We start from the raw sequence: 14158 nt of genomic DNA, 5'->3' as shown, positions 1-14158 counted from the left end.
ACTCTAGGAGAAAGGCCCGTGGCCAGAGCGGGCAGCACCCAAGAAAGGAGGCCGTCTGCTCTTCCGATCCAACACGCACTTTCAGTTCCTCTGTTGCAAGTGTCAGGAAGCGCGACAGGCAACTTCCCCAGATCCATGTTTACGTGGAGTTTCTTAGACGATGAATTCGTTTTCCTCTAGAAGCTACATTATGAATGCCAGTGGGGCCTCTTCAGTCCACGTCTGTGGGTTGTTTCTGTGTGTCCCCCAGTTTCCCCTCTGGTGACAGCATAAAGGACTTGACTTTGACTCCTCCCACCCTCACCCAGGAACTTGGGGAGGGCAGGCCCCTTCTCACGTGAACACCCCCCCCCAAGCCCGCAGTGACTGGCTCAGGCCCAGCAGGAGTCATCAAAACCCCGGCTCCGGAGGGGCACCGGGAGGTGCCTGGGACACCGCGGCCAACTCCCCGCGCTCACAAGATCCTCTGAAGGGGGACACTCAGCAAACCCTCTGAGGCTGGGCACAGCCCCACCAGCAATGGCAGTACAGCCTCGGCCATGACGTCACACCCTCGCAAAGCTCGGTTCGGTGGTTGCTTTGATGGAGAAGCCAGAGCAGCGAGAACATCGCCGGAACAGGAAACGAAGCCCGCGGTGCTATGCGGACTACTTATCACGTGGCTTATTCCACAATAACAGAAAAAAATAGGTCTTTTAAAAATGTACGTGTATTATTTTTTTCAAGTGAGGACTAAGTTCTTGGGACACAAATACTTGCGGAACTGACGACTCAACAAAGGTCACTTCAGGTGTTTATTTCGGCACAGGCGCACTGTGAAAATCCTCATGGTGCTAAACGTGCCTCAAATCTGGGAATCTTCACATTCACACTCAAATACGGACCTTGCGAGGGCAGAGGAGAGCGAGCGGGCAGCACCTCCTGAAAACCTACACCACGCGCGTGGGCTCGAGGCACCCGTGGAGCCCACCTCTCCCTCTGCCCCCTGCGCCGGGCGGGCCGTGAAGTGCAGCAGTGAACGAGAAGTTCATCTAGACTAGGAGCCTCGTGTTCTCTGAACAAAATCCAAGAGGGACGTAGCAACTGCTTCCTGGAACAGGGACCCGCCTCCACGCAGCCCTGACGCAGGTGCATCTCAAAGACCTTGGGTGCTTCGGGGGAAGCCAGAAAAGGGCTGGAAGAGCTGAGGCTGTGGCTCCCCTGGGGGCCCGACATGAGCAAGGCGGCTGAAACCAAGGGCTGGTGCAGAGAGAGACAAGAGACATGGCCCCAGCCTTGAGGGCCTCAGACTGGACGGTGCAAGCGGTGCCAGGGGCTGGAAGAACGAACAGACGAGCCGGGACACAGCCCTTCAACGGTACTCTGCCCCAAATGCGAAGCCTGAATCTAGATGTTAGAAAGCCCGGACAGACCCAAAGTTGGGTCAAAACCAGCCTGTCCTCTTTAAAAAGTCAAGGGCAACAAAGACAAAGAAAGAAAGGCTGTTCCAGATCAAAGACAAATAGACATGATCTCAAATACATGTGTTCTGGACTGACTGGCCCTGGGCCAGGAGAGACAGCTGTAAAAAGACATTATAGGGACAATGACAAAACATAAAATAGAAAACAGCTTAGTATCAGTGCGGACCAACAAATTTTGGTGAGTGAACTATGGTTTTACAAAAACACATGCAGGTTCTCGGGTCGCCTGTGTGGCTCAGTGCTTAAAGCCTCTGCCTTCGGCTCAGGTCATGATCCCAGGATTCTGGGATCGAGCCCCGCATCGGGCTCTCTGCTCAGTGGGGAGCCTGCTTCCCTTCCTCTCTCTCTGCCTCTCTGCCTACTCGTGATCTCTGTCAAATAAACAAATGGAGTCTTAAAAAAAAAAAAAAAAAACATCCAGGTTCTCAAAAAATACACACTTAGGGAGCCCGGGTGGCTCAGTCATTAAGCATCTGCTTTCAACTCAGGTCATGATCCCAGGGTTCTGGGATCGAGCCCCGCATCGGGCTCCTCGCTCAGCGGGAAGCCTGCTTCTCCCTCTCCCAGTCCCCCTGCTCATGTTCCCTCTCTCGATGTCTCTCTCTCTCTGTCGAATAAATAAATAAAATCTTAACAAATTCACATTTTAAAATATTTTATTTATTTATTTGACAGAAAGAGACAGGAGAGCGAGCACAACGCGGGGAGTGGAAGAAGGAGAAGCAGGCTCCCCACTGGGCAGGGCTCGACCCCAGGACCCTGGGATCATGACCTGAACTGAAGGCAGATGCTTAACGACTGAGCCACCCAGGCATCCCTAAATTCACATGTTTTAAAATAAAAGTGGCACGTGCATTCGGACGGCAACCCGCCAATCACATTTAGCGTGAACTGGAAAACAAGGAGCACATTCTCCGCTACCCAGTCTGCTACTCAGTGACTACTGGGGACATCCTCTCCTCCCCCAGTCCTGGCACCAGCCCCAGGGCCACCCCGTCTAGCAGGGAAGAAGAGCTCAGCCAGAGGGGCTGGCTCTTCGGGTAAGAGTGGAGTGCTCTAGACACGAGCCTCCCCGACTTGGCAAGCTGCGCGATCAGGAGACTAACAACAATCCGAGTGGGGTGTGGCCGCCCACTGACTCCTCCTCACAGTGTGGGGGCCATGCTCCTCGCTTCCTAAGTTGACTACCCAATGGTGCGAAGTACTTCATTTTTACAGAAGCAGAACTAACGAGCCCAACACAAAGATAACGAAACCGGAGAGAGCCCAGTGGAGCGCATGGAATCACCCCTTGGAGGCGTGCAGAAATGTCACGGGGAGGGAAGGCAGTGCCGTTCAAACTGCAGTGTGCCAAGGCCACACGAACTGCCCCCATTCACGGAAGGGGGAACCTACCCAGCCCACAGCCGTGACCCAGAGACCAAGAGATGCATGTTCTACCCTCCAACAGCACGGTGCTAGGCCGCAGGCAGGACACACAGGTCACCCCGAGGCACTGCTCACACTAGGTAGTCCTGTGCACTGCAGGGGCTTGGGCAGCACCCCTGGCCTCTACCCAGTAGATACCAGTAACACCCAAGTTACTGGTATCCCTCTGAATGTCCCTCTGAAATTCAGTCACTGTCCCTCTCCACAGCCTGCCAAGAGTCCATGAATGGGCGGAAGTTTCCCAACCAATCATTAGAGTCAGAGCAGTTCCAGTGGGCAGGCTGGGGAGAGGGGCTGGCTTAGGCACAGAAGTGAGGGCCAGGGAACAAAGAGTGCAAGTGACAAATGCCTGAACGTGTCAACTGTTGAAGGTAACCTGTTAGGACCCCATCCCCCAGGACAAGCACACGGTGGGGGGGGTGGGGGGGACGGGGACGCAGTGCACTGGAAGGGAGACAGGAGGGGGCGCTGCCACCGGGAACAAGCACACTACAGACGCTTTTACAGACTTAAGCACCTTTACCAAGTGCCTCCTTGGAGTTATGAATGCCTTTCGGGGGGGGGCGGGGGGCGCTGGGTGGCTCAGTTGTTAAGCATCTGTCTTTAGCTCAAATCATGATCCCAGGGTCCTAGGATCAAGCCCTGTGTCGGGCTCCTTGCTCAGCAGGAAGTCTGCTTCCCCCTCTCCAACTCCCCCGGCTTTTGTCAAATAAATAAATAAAATCTTTAAAAATAAATAAATAGATGGCTAAACCCACAGTGATTAAGTCCCAATGCGATCCAGATGCTGTCCTGAAAACAACCAAAAAAAAAAAAAAAAAGAGAAAGAAAGAAAAAAATCCCAAAGACCTTACTCCCTACCCTCACAGTTAGTTTTTAGATCCCCTCATTCAACTGCCCTCAAGGAATTAGCCTTCCGAGGAGGTACTTCCTATACATAAACATGCAAGTTTCAAACACCACCGTAAGCTTCCAAACGAAATTTAAACTGGAAAATTTGAGAAAACCTATCTCTGTTTCTTGTATATAAAATACTCCATTGACTTGGCATACGAGAGCACGTAACTGGCCACAGAAGATTCTGGAAGGCAAACAAGGTGCAGCAGTGTCTCTGTGGGGGCCCGAGCCGCCCAGCAGGGCACACAAAGCGTTTGGGATCAGAAGGCAGGTCTGGGTCCCAACTCTGTAACCTGAGATCAACTGCTGAACCCTCAGACCCGCTTCTCTGCTGATAAAAGGTCGAAAGATGCCTCGCTGGTCAGGAGCTCAGAGCAAGGACGGCGCTTTTTCGTGGAGGGCCAGACGGCGAATGTCTGAGGCTCGGAGGCAACCAGGCAAGGCCGCTGTGGGTTCCGCGGTCGCGAAAGCCACCACAGACAACACGTGAGTGACGGCGGCTGTGCTGATACGAAAATCTACAGACGCAGGCTGGAACTTCCCAGAACTTTCCCATGTCACAAAGTATTCTCCCTTTGATTTGCTTAACCATTTAAAACATAAAAACCAGGGGCACCTGGGGGGCTCAGCGGTTAAGCGTCTGCCTTCGGCTCGGGTCATGATCCCGGGGTCCCAGGATCCATCCTGGCATCGGGCTCCCTGCTCAGCCCGCGAGAAGCCCACTTCTCCCTCCCGCACTCCGCCTGCTTGTGTTCCCTCTCTGTGAAGTAAAGAAATAAACCTTTAAAAAAATAATAAAACGGGGGCACCTGGGTGGCTCAGTGGGTTAAAGCCTCTGCCTTCGGCTCAGGTCATGATCCCAGCGTCCTGGGATCGAGCACCGCATCGGGCTCTCTGCTCAGTGGAGAGCCTGCTTCCCTTCCTCTATCTCTCTGCCTGCCTCTCTGCCTACTTGTGATCTCTGTCTGTCAAATAAATAAATAAAATCTTTAAAAAAAAAAATAATAAAACATAGGAACCATTCTTAGCTCGCGGGCCGTACAGAAAGGATGGCAGGCTGCGGCTCGCCCGGCTGCGGCGCGGAGGGCCCAGGGCAGGGATCAGCGCGCGGCTCCGGTTCCCAGCGGGAGAGCTTCACCGGCCACAGCAGCGACGAGCTGCGAAGCTCTCGGAGCCGGTATCGGGCCTCGCCTGCGGCCTCAAGGACCGGCCTCCCCCCAGCCACTTCTGTCCCCAGCCCTGAGGCGCCGCAGTGGCTTCTGCAGCCTGACCACTACACTCCCGCGCTCCGAGTTTCGTCCTTTACATCAAATCATATCGTCTTGCCAATCCTGAAAATCCATCACACGAAAGATGTTCCCCCAGAAATTCATACTTCAGGTGGGATTCTACCTCTTACACTGCACGTTAACCAAGAGGTCACCTTTTAGCTGAGGGTCTGCCGTGATTCTGCTGTCGTCATGCTCTCCTCAGCTCCACGACAGGCGCTGACGCGTCTCCCCTCTCACATGGCCTGCATCGGCGACAGTGGGCCTCGCTGACTACATTCTGCTTGGTCACTGGTTTTGCCCGACGGCCCTGCGGGGGCTGGCTGCACACGGTCACCATCTGACGTCACTGAAAAGCACTGTTATTCAAAGCCAGCAGGGGCACCTGGGCGGCTCAGTCAGCGGAGCATGCGACTCTTGATTTCCGCTTGGGTCACCATCTCAGGGCCACGGGATGGAGCCCACGTCGAGGCTGTGCACTCAGCAGGAGTCTGCTTGGACGTGCTCTCTCGAGAGGCCCCTTCCCTCACTTGTACGCACGCTCTCTCTCAAATCAATCAATCAATCTTAAGAAACAAAACCAAAACCAAAACCCCACAACTGGACACCTGGGCGGCTCAGTCGGTTAACCGTCTGCCCTTGGCTCAGGTCAGTGATCCCAGAGTCCTGAGATCGAGAGCCTACTCCTGTGGGCTCCCTGCTCCACAGCAAGTCTCCTTCTCCCTCTGCCTCTGTCTCTCTCCGTCTCTCATGAAAAAATAAATAAAAATTTTTAAAAACCCCACAGCTTAACTAAAGATAACAAGAGAAGAAATACAGAACTTCAATAGTCAATTTCTATGTTAAAAATTAAACACAGAATTTAAGACACTCCCACAAAGGAAACTCCAGGCCCATAGGGCTTTACTGGTGAATTCTTCCACATAATTAAGTTTGAAATAATATCAATCTTATGGAAAATCTTCTCAAGAATTAAAAAAAAGCTCATTCCATAAGGCTAATATACCTCCGTGTTAAATTCTGACAGTGACATTAGAAAACAGGAGAACTCGGGGCACCTGGGTGGCTCAGTGGGTTAAAGCCTCTGCCTTCGGCTCAGGTCATGATCTCAGGGTCCTGGGATCAAGCCCCGCATGGGGCTCTCTGCTCAGCGGGGAGCCTGCTTCCCTTCCTTTCTCTCTCTGCCTGCCTCTCTGCCTAGTTGTGATTTCTCTCTATCAAATAAATAAAATATTAAAAAAAAAAGAAAAAGAAAACAGGAGAACTCGAGGCCAATCCCTCTCACAAATACAGTCTGAGATGCTCTCTCCCTCCCTTTAAAAGATATGTAAAAACTAAGTTAAAAATTAAAATCTTCAGAACACCAAAAGCAAAATGCAGCAGACTGCAGCTGTTCTATGTCAATTTTAACAGAACGTCTGCGTTAATTCTTTTACAAAGCAACGAAAAGATGCAGAAAAACCACACCATGAGCCTAAGATCCAACGAAAGAACAGACTACAGCACCAGTAAAAACCTTTTACCTCAAAGGCAAACTTAGTTAACCTCATCTCAATAAAAAAATAAGGACAAACTCAAACTACGAGATTTCTATAATACACTTACATCTCTTTGAGAGAGCTTCTAATATGTTCAAACATGAATCCTATCCGTTTGCATTTCCTCCAAAATGAAATGTCTTTTCCCAAATTTACCAAGATGTTGGTAAATTTTCCACAAAAAATACAGAGACACCGGCATCTTAGTACACGCTCCTCGCCCCTATCCACCCACAGGGTGAACAGGAGCCTGTATATGACACATGGGTGCGTCACTTCTCGTAAATGAATCAAATGAGACCCTGCGTATTCTGAAAATTCTTCCCGCCCCCCATTCACTGCCCTGTGGTCATGTCCTCATGACCGCAACAAGGCGTGCCCTGAAGTCCTTTGTGAGGGCTGCACAGTGCCCTGTGAGTAGCCAGCCCTTCCGCCAGGGGCTCAGACACCGCCACAAACGCACCCACAGGCGCACGGAGCTCCAGGACAGCAGAGGCCCTGTGGGGTACTGGAGATCTCTGCCCTCGCACAGCTCATGTCCTAGTCACCACGACCACGGTTCGCTTCTACTTCAAAAATTCAAGGTAAGGGTCTCTAACAACTGTTTTAAAAACTAAAAATAAGTAAAATAAGTATCTTGGGTTTTCTCCCCCTTTGGATAAAGTCCTAAAAGTAAAATTGTTGGATTATTTACCTTGGAAATGCCTCTTTTAATACTGAGGATATCAACCTTTATCGTATGTATTTCTTTTTTAATTTTTTTTTAAGATTTTATTTATTTATCTGACAGAGAGAGATACCGCAAGAGAGGGAACACAAGCAGGGGGAGTAGGAGAGGGAGAAGCAGGCTCCCCGCCGAGCAGGGAGCCCGATGCGGGGCTCGATCCCGAGACCCCTGGGATCATGACCTGAGCCAAAGGTAGACGCCTAACGCTGAGCACCCAAGCGCCCCTGTCATATGTATTTCTAGTATTTCCTCCGATTGGCTTGCCTTTGAGCTACAGTTCAAAGGTCCTCTATCAGGTGTCCTTTGGTAGAGACAGAATGTTCTAAGTATTTCAGCAAATGATCTTTTTATGGCTTCCAGCCTCATTGTCACGTGAAGAAACTCTTGCCCAACAAGCCCAACTGCAAAGGACGTAAAATGTACCCCCAGTATTTGTCTAATACTTTCATTTTAAAAATGTTTACATTTAAATCTTTAATCCAGGGGCGCTGGGGTGGCTCAGTCGGTTAAACGTTTGCCTCTGGCTCCAGTCATCATCCCAGGGTGCTGCGATAAAAGCCCGGGGCTCCCTGTTTCTCCCTCTCCCTCTGCTCCTCCCCCAACTCTATGTGCTCTCTGTCAAATAAAATCTTAAAAAAAAAAAATCTTTAATCGACAGAATCGGTATATGCTGTGGAACAGAGTCTTCACCTTTATTCCGTCCAGCAGATACCACTCGATCCAACATCCTTCCCTCATGACCCACCCAGTCCCAACCGACTTCAGATGCCACCCTGAGGTGAACTAAGCTCCCATAAGGTTACAGATCATTATCTAGACGACTTTGTCCCACCCACCCAAATTTATATCAAATAGAACACTTGACCACTCATCTTTTACAGAACGGACTCCTCTCAAGTATTTATTCCCCCGGGGGCGCCTCGGTGGCTCAGTGTGTTAAGTCTGCCCTTGGCTCTGGTCATGATCCCAGGGTCCTGGGATCGAGCCCGTGTGGGGCTCCCTGCCCAGCAGGGAGTCTGCTTGTCCCTCTCCCTCTGCTCCTGCCCCCCACTCATACTCTCTCTCAAATAAATAAAATCTTAAAAAAAAAAAAAAGAACACATCTAAGTTTTGTCCATATAGTCTCATGACTGACCTAAATATGCTTTCTCTTTAAAAAAGAAAAAAGATTCAGGCCTAAGAAACAAAAAAATTGGCAGCGGTCTACTTGCCTAAGAATATAAAAAGTTATTTTTTTTTTTTTTTTTTTTTTTTTTAAAGATTTTTATTTATTTATTTGACAGCGAGAGAGAGAGATCACAGGTAGGCAGAGAGGCAGGCAGAGAGAGAGGGAAGCAGGCTCCCCGCCGAGCAGAGAGCCCGATGCGGGACTCGATCCCAGGACCCTGAGATCATGACCCGAGCCGAAGGCAGCGGCTCAACCCACTGAGCCATTTATTTATTTGACAGACAGAGATCACAAGTAGGCAGAGAGGCAGGCAGAGAGGGGGAAGCAGGCTCCCCGCTGAGGGGCTCGATCCCAGGACCCTGGGATAAAGCCGAAGGCAGAGGCTTTAACCCACTGAGCCACCCAGGCACCCCTAAAAAGTTATTTTTTTAAAGCTAGTTTTATAAAAGAGTAAGTTCTTTACAAAAAACCAAACTTACAACATGAAGACTCACGGCTTGTCAGGAACCGCTGCCTTTTCTTTGACCCTTTGTCTTTTCTACTCATTATTTAAGACGCCAGACTCAAGTTCCTGACTTTTGTAACGACACTAAAAACAGAACTTCACTATAAAGCACCCAGAAAGTTTACTCTGTCTAAACACTCAGGATGAACAACTTAATTACAGGCATTCCCTGTGGCCAGGGCCCAGCAGGCGTCTCTATCCTCCTGGGGCTCTCTGAGGTGGGTTAAGGCCAGTGGAAGGGTGTGCCTGGAGCCGGAGCTTACTGTCCCCTGCTGAACCTCAGGCAAGTCACTCAGAGGAACAGAAAGCAGGAAAGGCGAGGGGGTGGCAATGAGAGGAACCTGCTTGTCTCAGCACAGTTATTCATCATGCCGGGTCCTCCTTTCTGCCTCTTCTTCCAGATGACCCAAACACCCCCAAATCTTCTTCCCCGGGAATGTCCCTGATTTTATAACAGGTCAGTAGGTGTCACACTCCAGAGCCACCTCTCTTCCGTCTATCAGGGAGTGTCGACGTTAGCCTGCATCCACTCATCCTGCTGCTTTGTCTGGAGTCTTAACTTAAAAAACAAAGACAGGGCGCCTGGGTGGCTCAGTGGGTTAAAGCCTCTGCCTTCGGCTCAGGTCATGATCCCAGGGTCCTCGGATCGAGCCCCGCATCAGGCTCTCTGCTCTGCAGGGAGCCTGCTTCCTCCTCTCTCTCTGCCTGCCTCTCTGCCTAGGTGTGATTTCTCTCTGTCAAATAAATGAAATATTTAAAAAAAAAAAAAAAAAACCACCAAAGACAATCTTTTGTTTGAAACCCAATCCCGAGATGCCTGGGTGGCTGGGTTGGTTGAACAGCTGCCTTAGGCTCAGGTCATGACCTGCTTCTCCCTCTGACCTTTCCCCTCTCCTGCTCTCTCTCAAATAAATTTAAAAAAGAAAAGAAAAGAAACCTAATCCCACCCCTTCCCAATCACAGCCATTTTTTTTTTTTTTTTTTTTTTTTTTTAGGTAGGCTCCATGCCCAACATGGGGCTTGAACTCACAACCCAGAGACCACAAGACGCATCCTCTACCAACTGAGCCAGCCAGGCACCCCTCAAAGCCATCTTCAAATCCTGAGCTTACATGTCACTATAAGCAGACTTGCGCGCAGGAGAGCTTCTGCAGTGACAGTTGAAAGGTAACTTCGGAGCACCTGGATGGCTGGGCGGGTTTAGCCTCTGCCTTCGACTCAGGTCATGATCTGGGACTGAGCCCCGCATCGGGCTCTCTGCTCAGCGGGGAGCCTGCTTCCTCCTCTCTCTCTCTGCCTGCCTCTGCCTACTTGTGATCTCTGTCTGTCAAATAAATAAATAAAATCTTTAAAAAGAAAAATCTAAAAAAAAAAAAAAGGTAGCAGGTTCAACCCATTGCTCAGATACAAACAAATTAAATTTTAGACCAGAACTGCTGTTTAAGCTCCAAGAGTTAATGATAAGAGGTCTGGCGCTCATGTCCTCACCCCTTCCAGCCTCTGCCACATCATCTCTCATCAGCATGATCTTTGCCTCTATTTCCCCCCCAACAACCCATTCTTCATTCAGCCCAACAATCTAAAATCTCACATCTTGTCACTTCCTGCCTAAACTCAATGGCTTTCCGATGCACCAAGAAAAAAATCCAACCTTTTCTCCACAGTGTGTGGTAGCCACACACCAGGGCACTTCTGAAAATCAAAGGCACTGACCAGACAGAACCACAGCTCACCAGGCGTAAAGGGACCCTGTCCTGGGCAAACTGGTGACTGAGGACGTCTTCCCTCGAAGCTTTGGCCGTGCGGTTCACCCCATCTCAAGACCTGTGTAATTGCTGCTCTCCTCCCTCACCTGCCTGGCCCCTCTCATCTACTCACAAACGTCTTCCCCAGCTGCCCTCAACCAAGCCCCCTCCGCCATACAGTACCCTGCAGTACTCACCCTGACATTAGAAATCTGCTGTCTCCCCCATGAGGATAAAATTAGAAGCTATTTCCTAGTGTTACTGACAAGCACCCTGTATCACTCAGATAGCACTTGTCAAGTGTTTGATAATAAACTGGAATAAACTGGGACACCGCAGTGGCTCAGTCGGTTAAGCATCTGCTTTCGGCTCAGGTCAAGATCCCAGGGTCCTGGGATGAGTCCGGTATCAGGCTCCCTGCAAAGCAGGGAGTCTGCTTCTCCTTCTGGCTACTACTCCCCCTGCTCGTGCTCTCTCTCTCACTCTTTCTGACAAATAAAGAAATAAAATCTTAAAAAAAAAAAAAAAAAAAAAAAAACCTGAGGGCGCCTGGGTGGCTAAGTCGGTGAGCGACTACCTTGGGCTCAGGTCATGATCCCGGATTTCCAGGATCGAGCCCCGACTCAGGCTCCCAGCTCCTTGGGGAGTCTGCTTCTCCCTCTGACCTTCTCCTCTCTCATGCTCTCTCTCACTCATTCTCTCTCAAATCAACAAATAAAATCTTTAAAACAAAACAAAACAAACAAACAAAAACAAACCTGAAATAAGTTGTTTTTCTGAGAACTTCATTTTTGGAATTCACTCACAGAAATCTTATTAGCTGGACATCGTAAAGCAGGCGATTCTGGATGCCATGCTATGGAAAGGTCCATGATGGGTTCTCAGAAACGGCCACAGATTCTTCGCAGCTCCTTCCACCAAGACCCGGAGTCTAATTCCCTACACTCACAGTCTGGGCTAGGCCTTCTAACTTGGCTTTGACCAACAGAATGTAGCTATGGCGAGACTGTGTGACTTCTGAAATTGGCTTTTTTTTTTTAAGATTTTTTATTTATTTATTTGACAGACAGAGATCACAAGTATGCCGAGAGACAGACAGAGAGGCAGGCGGGTGGGGGCGGGGAGGAGCAGGCTCCCTGCCGAGCAGAGAGCCCGATGTGGGGCTCGATCCCAGGACCCTGAGATCATGACCTGAGCCGAAGGCAGAGGCTTAACCCACTGAGCCACCCAGGCGCCCCTGAGATTGGCTTTAAGAAGCAAAGCAACTTCTGTCCCTGCCCTCTCGGATCTCAGCCACCACAAGACGGCTGACTGGCCTGCTAGAGACGTCATGTGGAGGACAGAGGCGCCCTGGCTGCAAGTCCGTGCAGGTTAGGCCACCCAGGAAGCATGACCCCAGCCCACCTGCCAACGTCTGCCGGTGCACAAGTGAGCACGGCCAACGCCAGGCAGAGCACGGGTGAGCTCACCAGCTGCGCCCTGCCGGAACACAAAGGTGAGCGCGTCCCTACTCTTCTCCTCCAGCACGTCTGAGGGCAGTCACTTGCTGCTGTGCACTAACAGATACGGACAGAAGGCCACGATGAATTTTCCTTACGTGCACAACACGTATCAGTTGAAGTCGGAGTTCCCAACGTGGGCACTGCTGACATCTGGGGCTGGCCGACCCGTTGCCGTGGAGTAGCAGTCCCACAGCAGACCCCGAGCGGTGACAACCACAAATGCCTCCAGACAAAAGCCAAGAGCGGAGGGGCACCTGGGTGGTTCAGGAGGTTAAGCGCCTGACTCCTGATTTTGGCTCAGGTCACGATCTCAGGGTTGGGAGACTGAGCCCTGCGCTGGGCTCCACACCGAGCCTGGAGCCTGCTTTACATTTTCTCTCTCCCTTTCGCACGGCCCCTCCTACACAGACCCGGCCCCTCCTACACAGACCCGCCCCCTCCAGAAATAGCAAGAGCAGAATACGGTCTGCACCTCTAGGGGAACGGGCGGCTTCCACACCAGAGGAAGGATTGCTCGTTTTGGAGGGCATTCTTTGTGCTATCTCTTTCCATTAACTTTTCATCTGAGTTGACCCACACGATCTTTCCCTCAATTAGTGAAACAGACACTGGTGGTCGCCCCTCCCTTCGCCCTGTGAGAATCAGCATAAGGACGTCACTCTTCTGTTCCCGTGAAAGACACAAGACAGACGCAAAGACCGTAAAGCACTTCCAGGGCCCTCGCAGCACAGTGCCTGCTCCCGGCAGCTACTGAAACCCCAGTGACCGAGTAAATTCCAAAGACCCCAGAAGACAAAAATAGTGAAAACTAGCCAAAACCACAATCTACGATGCTTTAAATCCAGCAAGTTTATGAACCATGTATTTTTTAAAAAGGTAAAATATTTACAAGTAAATTTAACTATGGCACCTGGGTAGCTCAGTTGGTTAAGCAACTGACTCTGGATTTTGGCTTAGGTCATGACCTCAGAGTTGGGAGATGGAGCCCTGTGTCGGGCGGGGCAGGGCCCGTGCTCAGGGCAGAGTGGGCCAGAGAAGCTCTTGGCCTCCCGCCAGCCCCGCCCCTCCTGCTCCAGGGCACTCACACAAGGGCCCTCTCTCTTTCAGATAAATAGTGAAGTCTTCAAAAAAAAAAAGTAAATTTAACTAGCAAAATTCAGTTCTTTATACAATATAAACTATTCTTTTAAACATACCTGTATCACATGGGCGCCCAGGGGGCTCAGTCGGTTAAGCACTCGACTCCTGATTTTGGCTCATGATCTCCGGGTGTCGGGATCAAGCCGCGTTGGGCTCCAGGCTCCCCCAGTGTCTGCCTGAGAATCTTCCCTCTCCCTCCCACTCTGCCTCTCTCCCTGCCATGTGCACACATGCTCTCTTCAAAAAATAAAATCTTTAAACATGAATTTAACGTATTTGACAAACACTCCAAGATCTACACAACATCGGTTCCCAACCATAGATACGTAAGAGATGCTAAACAGAAGTTCTGAATGGACTAAATTTCCCAAATTCTTATCCCCCTTATGTAGAGACTATATGGAGACTCCCCGCTCAGCAGGGAGCCTGCTTCTTTTCCTCTCCCACTCCCTGTTTGTGTTCCCTATCTCCCTGTCTTCCTCTGTGCCAAATAAATAAATAAAATCTTAAAAAAAAAAAAAAAAGCTTTTACTGGAGATGGAGAAATGTGCATTTCCAGGAGTGGGGCAGCCTTTCTTCTGTCCAGAATGCTCACTGCTGTATACCAACACATATACGGTCATTTAAGAAAATAACTGTAGAGGGCGCCTGGGTGGCTCAGCCCGTTAAGTGTCTGCCTTCAGCTCAGGTCATGATCCTAGAGTCCTGGGATGGAGCCCCACACTGGCTCCTTGCTCGGCAGAGAACCTGCTTCCCCTCTGCCTCTGCTTGTCTCCC

General features: G+C 50.4%; 1 protein-coding gene and 1 long non-coding RNA gene across 4 annotated transcripts in view; one reads left to right on the top strand and one right to left on the bottom strand.

Annotated features, from left to right (window-relative positions):
* GNB1 (G protein subunit beta 1) overlaps nucleotides 1–14158 on the bottom strand; it is an 86359-nt gene that overhangs the window by 57851 nt on the left and 14350 nt on the right. The gene's annotated exons all lie outside the window — the stretch shown is intronic.
* LOC123942764 lies at nucleotides 6313–14125 on the top strand. The gene is made up of 3 exons (XR_006818468.1): nucleotides 6313–7178; nucleotides 9990–10161; nucleotides 12839–14125. It is a non-coding gene; the product is annotated as an uncharacterized LOC123942764 (long non-coding RNA).

Source organism: Meles meles, chromosome 1, assembly GCF_922984935.1.
Source record: "Meles meles chromosome 1, mMelMel3.1 paternal haplotype, whole genome shotgun sequence".
Classification (NCBI taxonomy): Eukaryota; Metazoa; Chordata; class Mammalia; order Carnivora; family Mustelidae; genus Meles; species Meles meles.
The sequence above is the reverse complement of the archived record's forward strand: the minus strand, read 5'-3'. Positions and strand labels throughout refer to the sequence as shown.